The 16,149-nt window shown below is 31.2% G+C and overlaps 1 long non-coding RNA gene across 1 annotated transcript; it reads left to right on the top strand.

Moving 5' to 3' along the window:
- The first annotated feature begins 8,001 nt into the window (after positions 1-8,001).
- Positions 8,002-15,326, top strand: LOC142331161 (uncharacterized). The gene is made up of 3 exons (XR_012757904.1): positions 8,002-8,086; positions 9,284-9,438; positions 15,249-15,326. It is a non-coding gene; the product is annotated as an uncharacterized LOC142331161 (long non-coding RNA).
- The last annotated feature ends 823 nt before the right edge of the window (positions 15,327-16,149 follow it).

Genomic DNA, 16,149 nt, shown 5'->3' on the forward strand with positions numbered 1-16,149 from the left:
TCTTTTCCCCATTCCTGGCAGTTGTCATTGCGGTCACTAAATCGATGTAGGTTTGATCGGAAGCCTCCATGATCTGCCAGGAACGGTGTTAGTTCATATCCTAGCAAGCCATGCCCTCTACAACACCACCCCTTGATGTCTCCTATATGATGGTGTGCCACCTGCCATTCGTGGTCCGATTCCATCGCTCCTGCCGCATTTGTGTCATCTCGCCCTGTATTTCCTGGGTCTGATGTTTCTTTTCATCTGTAGGCGGCGGGCCCAGTTCCTTTATCCTACAGCACTGCATAATGATGAGATCTATGAGCGGGAGTCCAGGTAGGACCTCCACTGCTTCCTTTGAGACCGTTCTATAAGCCGATATTACCTGAAGGCAACACCTCCTATTGACAAACTCAATTTTTCCCCTATATTTTGCATATCATAAAACTCCCAACCACAGTTTTACACCATACAACAGGGCTGAATGAACCACTCCAGTCACCGGCCTCTTCTGCTACGTGGGCAGCAGATGTTGGAGGAGAGATAGCACATGCAGTAAACACTCTCGCCCTCACGAAGTCAACTCCCTAATGTACGTCCTGCGTAGGACGAGACACACGTCCACAGTGCCGCACCTCCATCCTCAGATAGAATCCAGTTCGGACGGCGTTGCAGTGCATATGGCTCTGAAACTACGGCTATGTCCATGTCCATCTCCACTATGTGTCTGGCAAGCATATCCTGTGCCAGCACACAGGGGTTCATGTTTAGTTGAACTACTTTCATCTGCTTGTCGATTGCTGTCCGTTCCTCCTCCGGCTCTCCTTTAGTTTATTTGTTCACCACTTTGGGGATGTTACGCTGCCAGTCCAATGCCCCTTGACGTTACATGAAAGGCATTTTGGCATGCTGCTGCAGTCTGCCGCCTGGGTTCCAGCTGCTCCACAGTTAAACCATGCAGCTGACCTGTCTGCACTCTTGCAGTTCCTTGAGACACGCCAAACTTCAAGGCAGCTGTAACATCGCTGAGGGCAGTTTACAACATCCACCCTAACAACCTGTCAGGCTGACAGGCAACCTGTCAGATGTAGGATCAGGCATCGTTGCATCTGTACTGATCTTCGCAGGTGTGGCCTCCACGTCAATATGTTTGATAAGTTATCCTATTCCATTTTGCTGTTACAGACATCTTAAACTGTCAAAATGTTCTACACTTCTTAGCGAGTCTGTAGACACATTGCATGAAAGTGCAAAAATTTTGATGGGGGGTGATAGTGATGAAAAAATAATTTTTTTGGGGGGGATGGGGTATCGCCCGCGAAAATGGGAAAGTGGGGTGGAGCTACCTTGAGGATCTGGCCTGGAACCCTAAGGATTTTGGGGCCGAGAGCCTAGCAACTACATAATAGGAAAACAGCTGTTTCCCTATGAAAATCCCTCGTGAGACTTAGAAAAGTTTCTAAGTCCCACTTCAATCGGTTTGAATCTGCTGCCAGATCAAAGAGATTGAAGAAGGCTTCAGATCCATTTGGTTGGTAAAAAAGCAACTAGGTGGCAGACCTTTATGTACTAGGAAGTTCTTGACCACGTGGCGATTTTAAGGTTAGCCATGTGCTTGTTAAACTAACTTATTTATCCTATTAATTATTGATCAATAGTTTCTACCAGTTTATAACTTCACATTATTTCTGAAAATAATATTATCTACTAAATTAAGCTATAAGTAAACACTTTATAGTCAATATAACACATTACTACTCACGTTACTTGCTAAAGTTAACTTAAAAAACTTATAACTAGAAAAGTAGCACCAGATTTCTATGATTAATCTTGTTTTAAGCACGTGTAATAGATGTAAACAATTATAGTAATAGATATAAAACATAATTGTATTAAAAGCAAAATTATTAATCAATAAAACTTTTACAAAATATTAAGAACTGTTGATTTCAATGCAGAAAGTAAGGTTCTGTTGTGATAGGAATCAAAATTCTTATTCCATTAATTTTTTAACTATTTATAATATCTACAATTGTAAGAGAATTGTTACAATTTAATTCTCCAACTTAGATGGTACTATAATCATTGTCTAGTATGGAGTGAATAGCTGAAGACAAAGAATTTACGCTACAATAGAAACAGTGATGATGGATGCCATTCTCCAACTATCAACTGGCATAAGTAGATTTTTTTTAGTTATATTATTTTTTTTATACAAATGAGTGATCCCTCTAACTTAAAGTTTTTTTCTGAAAATATCACTAATACATATTAAACTACATAAGTATATTCTTACTAAGCAATGTTATGATAACACCAGAAATGATGTAATTGAAAAATACTTCAATCGGTCATACATATTAATACATTCCACATTTACTGACAATATAGCAATGGATTTAGAGAACTATTATTCATATATTGTTTAAGTGAATAAGTTTTGTTGTTGATCCTAGCCTAACAAATGTCACCCTCAAATATTTACATTATCATTCTATGAATTCCTTATCAGTACTGAATTCAAGTTTAAGTATTGATGGCTTATTACAGTATCAGATTCTGTTACATCTTGCATATTATGTTGTGTGAATTTAAAAATCGAAATTACAAATTTTTTGTTTGCTCAACTTCAACTAAAAGTTCAGATGTGTTAGAATTACAATAATTCTGTTAGTAAACTATTTCATAGCTATAAAATTTTATTCAATTACTAAGAATATCAGCTTCATTAATTCCATTATCAGTGATACTTGTTATGCAGACCGATATCTTGTGGCCTTTTTCATAGAAAAAATATTTTTATTGCGTTTGCAAATTTAGCACTACAACTCACAAAACCAATAATATTTTAACTGCTGTCTAAAACAGTGATCATTGATGCATTGCAGTTATGCGAGTTACACAATTTTTAAGTCCTGTCATATTCTTCATTAATTAACGCCTAATTTTGTTAATTCAAATTACTTTTTACCTTCAGTCACAAGCCCCATCAGAACATCTTTTAATTATGAATGTATATAATGATGATAACATATAAGCTGTTTTTTTGTCAGAATCACAAGGTTCTTCATTGTTTCTTATTTATCTTGTACAAATATTACTAAATCATTATTCATAGTTATAAATATGTAGTTTAAAATATAAACCCGAGTTTCATTAGATTAGTAGTTTGTTTTATTCTGATATTTCATCTCGAGTTTTAAAAACTATCACGTATAAAAAAAACCCTACCATTGTAGGGTACTATTTTACTTGTAACAATATTATTACAACACACGTATAATTTATTTTTTTTTTACTAATATTTAATCAAGAAATATGGATTATGTAGAATTACTAGATGTAAGATGCAAGCAAGAGACATATGCAAGCTTATTTAAAGAAGTCCAGTCACTTCTTTCAAGACTAGGAATTGAAGTGAAAACTTTTCATTGATGAGTTAACAAATTTAATTTAGTTGAGAAAAACATATTGATTTGGGTATGTTATTGGTTGATAATTTAAAATAAATAAGTGGAAATCAGATGAAAGAAAATTTTATAGAAGGGGACTCCCCTTTTCTAGTTATTTTATAACCTTATAATTGCTAGAAATTATCTGATGGACAGGTGAAATCTGCTGTAATATAGTTTCACTGTTTAAGCTGGTTTGGAAGTTGAAGTCTTAGTAAATGCAGTTCTTTTATAGGAATTTGAATACTAGATCGTGGATACCGGTGTTTGGTGGTTGGGTTTCAATTAACCACACATATCAGTAATGGTTGAACTGAGACTGTACAAGACTACACTCATACATATCATCTTCTGAAGTAATACCTGAACGGTAATTCCTGGAGGCTAAACAGGAAAAAGAAAGAACATGGTCACATTTAGTTGTTAATTGTTATTAAAGAAATTTGCTAACACATAAAAATGACTACGTGGAGTTAATCAATTCTATCTATTCTGATTATGTGTCCTGATACTTTGTCATTTTGATATTGGTTTACAACAAATATTGACGTGGTCAATTATTTTTTTAAACAGATATCATATTTTTAGAACAGTTAGGCACTTTTAACTCATTTTCAAATTTTGTTGACTTTGTCAGTTTAGTAGCATACCCATGAGATAATATATATACACATACTATAAACGATTGTTCTATGAGAATCAAGTTGTAGTAATGTGGAAGTATTTATTTTAATTTCCTCAGTAGGCTGTTATGACCTTGTCAAATGCAGAACTGTCATTGAGGATAACACATAATTCTTTTTATCATCTTTTTAAAAGCATCTTCCCTGAAGTAGTTATTCTATCATAAAACATTAAAAGCCAAACTGGAATGGATCCTGTTTCATCAATATACAAAGTGATATAAGACAATAGAAAATATTCAGAGATTTAATACAGTTGGGAGGAGACTGGATATTAAAGTTGATGAACTGCCTTTCCTGGTTTTAAAAAAAGAGTGATAATGAAATGGAAGTGAATTTGAGTGTAAGCTGCTCATAATTTTATTTTGTCTTCAGTCATTTGACTGGTTTGATGCAGCTCTCCAAGATTCCCTATCTAGTGCTAGTCGTTTATTTCAGTATACCCTCTACATCCTACATCCCTAACAATTTGTTTTACATATTCCAAACGTGGCCTTCCTACACAATTTTTTCCTTCTACCTGTCCTTCCAATATTAAAGCGACTATTCCAGGATGCCTTCGTATGTGGCCTATAAGTCTGTCTCTTCTTTTAACTATATTTTTCCAAACGCTTCTTTCTTCATCTATTTGCCGCAATACCTCTTCATTTGTCACTTTATCCACCCATCTGATTTTTAACATTCTCCTATAGCACCGCATTTCAAAAGCTTCTAATCTTTTCTTCTCAGATACTCCGATCGCCCAAGTTTCACTTCCATATAAAGCGACACTCCAAACATATACTTTCAAAAATCTTTTCCTGACATTTAAATTAATTTTTGATGTAAACAAATTATATTTCTTACTGAAAGGCTCGTTTCGCTTGTGCTATTGTGCATTTTATATCGCTCCTGATTCGTCCATCTTTAGTAATTCTACTTCCCAAATAACAAAATTCTTCTACCTTCATAATCTTTTCTCCTCCTATATTCACATTCAGTGGTCCATCTTACAATTCAGCTAAGGGTAAATAAAGAATGAAATCATAAGGCTGTGTATGTAAAAGACAGCTTAAAAATTAATCCATGTTCCTCAAGGACATGGGGTTGGTAATCCATGAAAGGATGGTGAAAATTTGTGTTGCTACAAAGTAAACTGCTAACATTTCCACATTAATTTTAGGGTTGATTAGGTCAAGATAGGACAAGATTAACTTTTTAACTGTGATTTGGGTTACAGCCACCTCTGAGACAATATGGCCTGCAATAAAAAAAAGGTACCAATAAATGTAAATTTGAGGATGAATACAAGGTGAGCGAGTAGTGGAAGTAGTTGGACTGAGGTTATCCTAGAACAGTCATTCTTTTCACGGAAGATAAAAATTAATAAAAATAATAGCAGAAAATGTTAATTATCACATTGAGGAAAGGGAATAAAAACCAGTAATTACTAGCTATATTTTTAGTAAATTATTTAGTATGTGTGAATAAAAAAGCAATTACCACTTCAGTTAATTTTATCAGTATTTATTGAAATACTATTTACCGATACTACTAAGTAAATACTGAAATTTGGGGGAATAATACGTTTCATTTACTTAAATTTATCAGTTATTATTAGCTCGTTGATTGTTAGTAGTAACCATACTAAAAACATTTACAGTTTAATAAAATGGCTGCATTTATGAGCATTTGTACTGTAAAAACAGTGTGTGGTGTAAGAACAATCAGTGGTGATCAGTACAAGAAAATTTGTGTTTGTGAAAGAATCTGTTGAGTTTTTGAAAATATTTTTTTTACCTGAAACAAATGAAACTAGAAGAGTTACTTTAAGCATGCAACAAAAAACTGAAGTTTTTCTCAGACATTAATCATATCCAGGATTTCAGAATGGTGTTAGCAAGGATTTCATACAGAAAAGCTGATACAAAAGCATTCAATTATGTTCTCGAAAAAGCAGTTTTTAAGGAAAATTGATGGATAATTTTTTTCTGAAATGCAACTGAAATTGTTAAAGCCAAAGGAAAGTGGAGTATTAGATTCAAAATTCCATATGTAATTGGTGCTGTTGATTGTAGAAAAAAATAATTATATTTCATTATATAAACTAAATATGTAGTTAAAAGAAGAGACAGACTTATAGGCCACATACTAAGGCATCCTGGAATAGTCGCTTTAATTTTGGAAGGACAGGTAGAAGGGAAAAATTATGTAGGCAGGCCACGTTTGGAGTATGTAAAACAAATTGTTGGGGATGTAGGATGTAGAGGGTATACTGAAATGAAACGACTAGCACTAGACAGGGAATCTTGGAGAGCTGCATCAAACCAGTCAAATGAATGAAGACAAAAAAAAAATAAACTAAAAGGATTTGCCAGACAACATTGTAATGTGGACAACAAAGTATCCAGCACCGAAGCCGTATGGTCTGGAAGCACTCATGATAGCTGGATTTTAAAACCCAGCATAATTTGTAATGACATTTGTAAATTTAGATCTAAATTCATCAGGTTCTATAAGTATTTTCCAAATTTAAAGCAATATTAAACAAACAAGTTGCTCTTCAAAACTTTTAACCTTTTTTTTATACAAGAAAAAATTTACAATTTTCTTTTGGAATGTTGAGTATAGGATCCAGGCCAACCTTTTCTATCCACTTCTTCGAATTTTTATTAATCAATCAAGTTGCTGTTATCACAACGGTAATGACTTTACTGAGTTCAGTCTGTAAATTTCCTTATACTCTATTGCCAGAGGGTTGTACTTAGTTATTTTATCTACTCAGCCTTAATAATATTGTGATCAGATATCAATGAGAAGAGCAGTCTTTTCTTTAATGTTGTGGAGAACCACGTCTGGCCTATTCGCAGCAATAATTTTATCAGTATTTACCGAGAGATCTAACACAGTCTATAGTGCTCATTTTCCAGCACAGGCCTCGCCTTATATTCATAACAAGGACACCCTGACATCCCTGTCATCTACGAGTCCTAATTTCAACGCCAACGCCTGATGAACAGTGTTTAATGTAAGATCGTGGTGATGCAGATTTCCTTGTCAGCCAGACTGGCGCACTCAGTTATAAAATGATCAATTATCTCCGATAATTGGTGACACATCCCGCACTCATCACTGATTTATTATGAACTGCTTGTAATTGTTCATCGCAACGACCTTATCCTGGATGGCATGTAAAAACCTTCAGTTTCTCTAAATAGAAGTCCGTCCCTCAGCCAACGCGTTTATGCGACCTTATTAGCATTTTCGTGGGAATGGACAAATCTACCGTGGAGCGCCTTAGATTTCCATGCTTGGATCCTATGTCTAGTTGTAATGATACTATGTAGAAATTGTCAACATTCAGATTTAGAGGGGAGTAACCCTTGTCAGATGCAACTACTGCTTTGTCGAATGATGATGTTTCAGATCTGGAGAGAAAATATCACTTCATTGAAGCAGTGTGTCTGTTACAAAGTGATTTTAGGTCGAGGAGGCCTCTATCATTTTCTTTAAGAGATATTTAGATATTTGACTTCGGATTTAGGGTGATGCATTCTGTATTTTGTCGGCGATGCGCGTACAAAGATGTTCATGTTTCAAGATATCTGGGACCAATAAACATCTCCTAACAAGTATATGAGAACATTGTTATTATTATTAAATGCTGGCTTAATATTTTTTTTTATTTTAATAAGTTACAATCGCTTCTAAGAATTTTATGAAAATTTCAGTACATTTTTTATTTTTACATTAAACCACTTAACTTTTCCGTGAATGAAAAATTATTTTTAAGTATGTTGTGCAATATTATACGTATGTATATATATATATTTTCCAAGATTATATCCAGAGGTCGTATGTATTAAAGTATACAATTGCATGTGTTGGCATCACTGATCAATTTGTGGGAAAGCGTTGTTAGGAAGAGGTGTAGTAGACGTTGTAATTTTATTATTGTGTACTTGGTGTTTACTTTGTTTATCTGACTAAGTAAGTAATGTTATGCTATTCAAATATAAATCAATAGAATTTAAGTTTGAATTTTTTGTATTGATCATTTATTGGTGTGAACTTTAACCAGTCATGTAAATTGTTCTAATTTTAACCCACTGGTCTGGTCTAGTGGTTAACGTGGTCTACAAAGGTTGGCCTTTGTAGACGCACACTATATACACACACACACACATAATTTGAAATGTAGAACAAAGATTTACAAACCAATATTATCAATCTATTTCACTGACATATAATAACTTCAGTGAACCTGTGCTTATTGACATCTATATATTTAAACAAACTTGCATTGTTTTTTGAATTCTGCTTAATCTGAATAATGTTAGTATTTTTCCCTATTTTTTGTAACCTTTATTATTGTGGGCATGTTGAAAAAAAATGTGTATTCTAAAATGGGGCATACAAATTAGAAAAAGTTTTTAGATAACAAGTGTGGGCTGGTGGTTCAGCTTGTAATGGAATTTATTATTACCTTTTTGTATAGTTTTGGTTGAGGATTCCTCCATTAAATCCAAAATGGCAGCTTCCAACTCGTGATGTTTTGTAGTAAACTTAATTAAACATTTTTATTAAGTAAGTAAGTTATTTGTATATTTTTAGTCACAGGAACCAAGTGGTATAGTGAGTGTTCAAATCTTATAACTGGGAGATCTTTAGTACTAGTTTTCATGATGTCTTATTTTTTTTTTAACTTATTATTTAAATAAAACACATGAAATAATGTTAGGTAAATATATTAATAAGAAATAGCAAGGTGATCAGGATGCAGAAAAAAAATTTTTTTTAATTTAATTAAAAATTCATCTTCAGAGTAATTATTTAATAGTGCCATCACAAATGAATCGATATCAAATATAACCTCATTCAAGCCACTATAAAACATAAAGCACAGTCATTAAGGAATTATAAGAAAGCTGTCTATGAGAGGTGTTTGGAAGAATCTATTTAGTAATGTTGTTAAGTGTTTGATTTAATTCAGTAATATTTTGAAAGAATTTTGTTTGTCAAAGGTAAGAAGGAAATACCTTTGTCGTTATTTCATTCTGTTTCATCTGTTGTTTTCATGATTGTTTCTGTAATTTGCTGCAGTAAAATTAACCCTTGCTACCTTGTTATTTAATTTCTGGGTGATTTTGCATATTTTGATTTAATTATTTTGTTTGGATTTTTCAGTTCAAGTTGCTAGATTTTGAATTGAATTGTTACCTTGGCTTGTTGGTAGTTTAATGATCTTTTAAAGTACTTGCTGGAATTTTGCAATTGTCTTTGCTGTTGTGGCCTAATTTTCTATTTTTACCCTAAAACAAAGACTGTACAATTGCTATTTGGTAAGTATGTTAAATTTTAAATTGTATTTATTTATTTAATTGATATAGACAGGCATGAAACCCATGAATACAAAATCATATTAAAAAACCAACATAATTACATAACAAAATTATCATTCATAAGTTAGAATAGCTCTTGAAAAGGTTAAGGTATTAAGTGTACTTTACATAGTATAGGTGACATAGTAATAGATGATCTATGTAACCATGAAAATTTTGAAAATTATACCAATCAATGTAGTTAATATGAAAGTTAAAAAACTGCAATAAATTAGGATAGTCAAAATAATTACTAAAAATTTTAGTAGCAAATATTAAATCTGTCCTGATCAGAAATCTCTCAATTCTTGGTATTTTTAACAAATTAAAGATATGAATAAAGTTATGATTGGTAATAGAATCATAAAATTGGCATAGAATCACTGATTTTATATGCAGCACATGTAAAAAAAATTCTATGTGGTATTTCAGGTAATTTTAATTGCAAGTCAGCAAAAGGTCACCATACAACAGAGTTTATTAATTTTAATTTAGTACTTCATAAATGCATGACCTAAAATTTGTAGAGTCTCTTAATAAAATTTATCATTTTTAGTGACTTACAGTATTACCAGTTTATTCATTGAAGGATAACTTGCTATCAAAACATACAGCTAAGTCTTTAATAGAAGAGACCTTTTGTATTGCAGTATTATTTTATATTATTCAGCTGCACAATTATATCAACATTTTCAAACCTTCCAAATTGAATATGAAATTAATTTTTTTAAAGTTAGCAGAAATACTATTTTTGCTCACAGTTCAAGTTGATCGGAAGTAATTGAATATCAACTAGATTTGTAATCGGCTTAAACAATTTCATATATCATCTGCAAAAAATTAAAAAATGCGAATAGCATATGAATAAACAGAATTTATAAATACAAGGAAAATTTGAGAACCCAAATGCATGCCTTGTCTTAATCCATATCTAACATAAATAGGCTTAGAGATAAAATTATCAATTTTAACATAAGGAATTCTGTTTGTACGAAATGGATATATCCAAGACAACAATTTATTATAAAATCCACACGCAGCAAGTTTTTTAATAAGTAATTTGATATTAACTACACCAATGGCACAATGAAAATCAGTATTAAATGCATCAAGATATGAAAGAATGATTGAAGAGCTTAGTTAAAAACTGTACAAAAAACACAGAGCGTTTCTTCACTACTAAAAGAGGATGATTATATTCTGGGCCTATGAAAGAGTTATCATTAACTCAAATGGCCTTTTCAGTATCATTCTCAGTTAAAATAATGCAGGAATCGTTACAGTTAAATGTAATTTTAGTTAAGGAAAAATCGTTAATATAGATAGACACTTTCACATTTTTAAGCGAAAAGGTTATGTAATATTGGCGCCCTTATTAGCATACTCACTTCAAAAAGCGTACAAGATGGATAAGATCTGCTGTTGTCATTTTTATTAGCAAATTTAAAAAAAAATCTTTGACAAAGAGTATTGCATACAATTTCTTTTTAAATAATTCTTAATAATAAATAGATTACGTTTTTGAAGCTTATGGAATTTTTTTGTTATTAATAATTGCGATAATAATTTCACTAGAGAACTGCTTCGAAAATTAATTTTTTTTTTATAAGTAGTTTTGGTACATGACATTCAACAATATTACTGTAGTTGTTGCCATGAAAGATGCTACTTGCGTTTAAACTGTTTTATATCTGTTAAAAAAAATCACACAATAAATGAAGGTGTTATTGGAAACTGCAGTTATTTTTTAACTAAATGGATTCAGCCAATTTTAGTTACCATCATGTATTTCAAAATGAGGGATGGGTCAATCCATTTGATGTGAGCCAAGGATGGTTTGACCAATTCAAAAAAAAAAATTGAAACTTACCCACTTGGTTCCACATGTCTCAGGATCTTAAAAGTATTCTTTTAAATTTTTTTTAGTAAATCAGGAGTATTTCGTATATTCCTTCACAGTGAAAGTTATTTAGTTTATACAGTCTTAATAACTAATTTCTAACGGTTTTATTTAAGCATTTTACCTGTGGTGGCCATTTTTGTTACGGTGCGCACACTTTTTTTTTGTGATTGTAAGGGCTTACAAAAAGATTCATAACTAAAGAAAACCATTAGTCCTGAAAGGATAAAACAAAAACAATTTATTCATATTTTCTCAAGGTATAAGATTGTTTCAGTGGTTTATTTACATATCTCTCGTCTTTCTGTGAGAAAATTACCAATTAAGTTGAACATGAAAAATACAGAAATTTCACTTTTGGTCATTTTTTTCAAGAGGCAGTGATGGCATGCACAGTTTGAATTATTATTTTTATATGTAGGTATATGTTAGTAGTTTTATCATAAATAATATTAATGGTGATATACATACCCCTAAATTTTTATGATTTTTTGAAAACTAATTTTTTTACAAAAAATTAAAATTTTGGCTTTAAATAACTTTCATGGGGTTAGCAATAAAAATCTCTAATGTGGACAGCTTACAGTGTTTTTGTAGATTTGTATGGAAAATAAAATAGTGTGTTGTACTATTAAAAAATTTTAACCTCTCAAAAATCATGAAAACCCTGTTAATAGCTATATGATTTTGACTCTAAATAAGTTATCCAAGGGGGTTTGTTGTCTTCTTTGCACTTGACAGTTTTTATATATTTTTATATTTAGCGCCTTTGCTGTTGAAGTTAATGTTTTCAATATTTTTAAAATTGTTTTTTATTACTTACATTAGTTATCGTAATAATTTTTTTTAGTAATTTAATTATAAATTAATCAATAACAGTAACCTAAAACAATTTTGATTTAAAAATATTTGTAAAACTTACCCAAACTGAGATTTCAATGAGTAGCCCACATCTTTTTTCAAGAATTCATCTTTATTTTTATATTGGTGTATTTTTTTGTAAATTCTAACAAAGAAAAACTAAATTGTAGCAAAATTTTTGTTATTCTTCAATGAAATAGCCTGTTTTTGTAGAAATTAAAGTTTATTATTTAGTGTGGTTGGCTGTGATATCTTTTTTAATAATTCTATTGGAAAAATGAACCCGCAGATCATCATTTTCGAGGCTAATATCTACCACTTGATAGTCATACACACAAGCAATAGAGTCTTTTTCCCTAAGTGAAAGTGGTGCAATACTTGACACCAGATGATCTTAGTCCTTGGAGTCTGAAGTAAAGTAACATCTTACAATGCCTTCTGACACAAGAACATATTTATTGTAGCTTCTAATACTTTAATTTTTATGGAAGTGATACACCCAAAATGCTACAACCAACATCCAATCGTTCAATTTTGTGATGTGGGGCAATATATTGCTCTTGGTTTTTACATTCGTGTAGATCTTTGTTCTGCTGAGAAAAAATACTTTTGAAACAGTTAACAGAAAAAGACTTTCCAGGTACTAAATTTAAATTTGGAAAAATGTGTTCTTTTAGAGCTTGCTCTAATGTTATTTGTCAAGGTTTTCTTAACAGGTTTTTTTATGAGTTCTCAAAGGGTTGCAACAGAACTGTCAATGCAGGTGACTGAATGTTGACAAAAACATTTTCATGTATTTACAAACACTAGTGACATCTGAATTAACACGTAAAAAAATAAGTTGATTTGTCTTCATCAGTAAATTCACAAATTTTAATGAGTTCTTTTGGCACTGTACCAGTACAATGTTTTGACACTCTTCATTCACATAAATTCCTATGGGACATTGTTTTCCATTGTTTTACTTGAAAAATAATGTAAAAATTTAAATAATTTAAAAATTTGCTAATATAATAATGAAAACTTATTTATTTAATAAACACTTTCAAAAACAGAATGAAATTTACGACACTTGGTAAAGACGTGAACAGGTCACTGACTAATGTCAGACACACCAGTCTGTAACCGCGAAGCTAAATGATGCAACAAGCATAAATGAGTATGTTGCATCATGAATTTTCCTGATGACGAAATGAATTCAAGCGCCTGTTATAAGATGAGTACTGCAATTGAATGGTTCAAACAAGTCTATTTCAACTGTAGTATTAAGTATAAAAATATTAAATCGCCAAGAAGACAAGAAATCCCTTTTATTAAGTTAAAATTGTATTGCTTGTAGCAAGTTTTTCATGATTTTTGAGAGGTTATAAGTTTTTTATTAGTACAGTACACAAGAAACTATTTTATTTTCCATAAACATCTATAAAAACACTGCAAGCGGTGAAAATTTGAAATTTTTATTACCAGCCCGTCAAAATTATTTGAAGCCAAAACTTAAATCATGTAAAAAGATTAGTTTTCAAAAATGTAGGGTTAGTTATTATATCACTATTGATATTATTTGTGGTAAAACTACTAACAATACCTACATGTAAAAAAATAATTCAAACTGTGTTTGGCATCCTCGCCTCATCAAAATAAATTACCAAAAGTAAAATTTCACTGTTTTTCAAGATCAAATTTATCGCTAATTTTCTCGTAAAAAGAAGAGAGATAGGTAAATAACCGCTAGTCCATTCTTTCACCTTGAAAAAATATGAATATATTGCTTTTTGGTTCATTCTTTCCGGACTAACAGTTTTTTAGTTACGATTGTTTTCATAAACCCTTACAATCACAAAAATAGATGTGTGTACCATAACAAAAATGGCCGCCACAGGTAAACTGCTTAAATAAAAAAAAGGACTTTTTTTTAAGGTCCTGAGACATGTGGAAAACAAGTGGGTGAGTTTGAATTTTTTTTGAATTAGTGTCAACCCTTGGGTCACATTAAATGGATTGACCCAGAAAGATATTAGGAATATATGTAAATTTGTACAATGTAACAAAAAATAAATATGGTGGAAAAACAAAAAAAGTTTCTATGTGTAGAAATTTACTTTTATAATTGAGATTAATAAATTCCTTAATGTGTATGTGTGTGCGCACGTGTGTGTTTCCTGAATGAATTGCAATAATTGAGTTAAAAACCTCCAGTAGAATAAACACTGATAAAAAATAATTCCTCTGTAGCAGAGATTTGAGTGTACAAGATTACACATTGTTTACATATCATTCTCATCTAATTGGCCCATGGTAGGGTAGTTTTATTGTTAACTACTTGAACAAATTGCAACATACACATTAAGGGAATAAAAAGTATACATATATATTTAATAACACTTTGACAACATTTAGAACCATTGCTTTCTTTCCTTTCCATATTAATTCTACACAGTCTAATATGAATTTAGTTGTCAACATTATTTTTCCCTCCTTATCACACACTATGAATTTCATTTTTAATTAAAGTAGATTTATATTGTTTTTGTAGCTTATGGAACTCTCTTCTTATTAATAAATTTATATTCATGATCAATATCAAATCCTGCTTAGGTGTGACATTTTTCATACACTATAAAGTGACATTTCCATGTTCCATGCACTAGTTTCATGCTTATTTTGCGATAAAAAAAATTAATATTGTTTACAATCTTACAAGCTTACAATTTGTAAAAAACAACATCATCTTGTAACGTAGTGTTGTTTTCAAGACCCATTTATATGGTGAGTAACAGCATTTTTAATATTTAGATTTGTATGGCGACATTTAGCAAAAGAAACATTTCTTAAGTTTTCCATACAAAAGCTGGCACAGTAAAGTCACTTAATACTAATAATAATTTAACTGTTGCTGCGCTGTTTGTGTATGATAAGCGATTTACATATACAATTTATTTTACTTTTATAAATTGTACAATAAATCATAAACATTTACTTTGTAGCATTTATTTATTGTTTTTTATTACAGATAATAGATTCAGTACTACTGAAAGAGGAGGAACTGCTTGAAATTATGAATAATCAAAACACATCTCTAACAATTGAGGAGTTTAACTTAGTTAAACCAGAAAATGTAAAAGTTGAAAATGAAGTGGTAAGTGTTAAATTTTATATACAGTGGCACACCAATTATCCAGATGGACATTTCAAGGCCAAATCTGGATAATTGAAAGGGGTAATTTAAAAAAGGTTGTGTGATTCTATATTTAATGGGTAATACAATAAGTAAAAAAAAAAAAAAAAGTAAATGTGTTTCAGTTAAATTAAGAAGAAATTTGAAATATGTAATATGGTATAAAAGATACACTATATAGACATTTGCTTTTATAATCAGTTTTACAAAGGTTGGTATATATATATATATATATGTATATATATATTTTGTTACTAATATTTGTTGAGTTGCAAATAGGCAGTTAAGTAACACTGCTGTAACAGCTGATTTTTGAAGTCAAAAGGTTGTAAAGTTCAAATCCTAGTAAAATTTAGTTGCTTTTATAGACAATTAAAATATAAACCATGGACACCTATAGACTTTGATAGTTGGGGTTCAATAAACCATATGTCACAGGAATGTTACGCCTGATTGTACAAGACTACACATTGTTTACATGTCATACATATCATTCTCATTTAAGTGGACGTTCGTGGGGTAGCTTTATTGTTCACCAGTTGGTTACTAGTTTCAAAAAGAGTAATGACAATATTAGTGGTGTAGCCATGATTAGGAGTTTTTACAATTTGTGTACCTGCACCTACGTACGCTATCAAATTTTATTTTCATATATCCAGTTTCTGGCTCTGAAATGTCTTAATATAAAAGTGTGCTCATTTTATTCTAATAAAGTGAATGAAATTTAGCCTACCTT

This window comes from Lycorma delicatula, chromosome 10, assembly GCF_047948215.1.
Source record: "Lycorma delicatula isolate Av1 chromosome 10, ASM4794821v1, whole genome shotgun sequence".
In the NCBI taxonomy this organism is placed as follows: Eukaryota; Metazoa; Arthropoda; class Insecta; order Hemiptera; family Fulgoridae; genus Lycorma; species Lycorma delicatula.